This window comes from Triticum aestivum, unplaced genomic scaffold (assembly GCF_018294505.1).
Source record: "Triticum aestivum cultivar Chinese Spring unplaced genomic scaffold, IWGSC CS RefSeq v2.1 scaffold149945, whole genome shotgun sequence".
Lineage (NCBI taxonomy): Eukaryota > Viridiplantae > Streptophyta > Magnoliopsida > Poales > Poaceae > Triticum > Triticum aestivum.
The window spans coordinates 1-730 of record NW_025307081.1 but is presented as its reverse complement, the minus strand read 5'-3'; the positions used below and the strand labels follow the sequence as shown (position 1 = coordinate 730).

At 51.9% G+C, this 730-nt stretch overlaps 1 non-coding gene across 1 annotated transcript; it reads left to right on the top strand.

The window, feature by feature from the left end:
• Positions 1-304: 304 nt before the first annotated feature.
• Positions 305-423, top strand: LOC123179581 (5S ribosomal RNA). The gene has a single exon (XR_006490475.1). It is a non-coding gene; the product is annotated as a 5S ribosomal RNA (ribosomal RNA).
• The last annotated feature ends 307 nt before the right edge of the window (positions 424-730 follow it).

The following is a 730-nucleotide window of genomic DNA, read 5'->3' as shown; positions in this document are numbered from 1 at the left end:
GCATTCCCTTTTTAATTTTTTTCGCGCCGCTTGCAAAACAAAACGCACGTGTAAGTAATATATTTACCGTGTTTTATTATTTTGCACGAGTGCGGTAAGTCATAGCTGGGTGCTCACGATTCACGGGTCCAGCGTCGGCGTTGTGGCGCGGCAAGCGTGCACTGGTGCGGTTGAGAGGGTGGGGTGGAAACCGCGTTAAACTCGTCTCCGTAGTTGAGAGGGAGCGGCCAAAGCAATGTGCAATCGTCTTTGTAGTGGAGCTGGGAGGGGCAAGGATAAGGGACGAAGACCGGGGTAACATGTCGGATGCGATCATACCAGCACTAAAGCATCGGATCCCATCAGAACTCCGAAGTTAAGCGTGCTTGGGGGAGAGTAGTACTAGGATGGGTGACCTCTTGGGAAGTCCTCGTGTTGCATTCCCTTTTTAATTTTTTTTGCGCCGCTTGCAAAACAAAACGCACGTGTAAGTAATATATTTACCGTGTTTTATTATTTTGCACGAGTGCGGTAAGTCATAGCTGGGTGCTCACGATTCACGGGTCCAGCGTCGGCGTTGTGGCGCGGCAAGCGTGCACTGGTGCGGTTGAGAGGGAGGGGTGGAAACCGCGTTAAACTCGTCTCCGTAGTTGAGAGGGAGCGGCCAAAGCAATGTGCAATCGTCTTTGTAGTGGAGCTGGGAGGGGCAAGGATAAGGGACGAAGACCGGGGTAACATGTCGGATGCGATC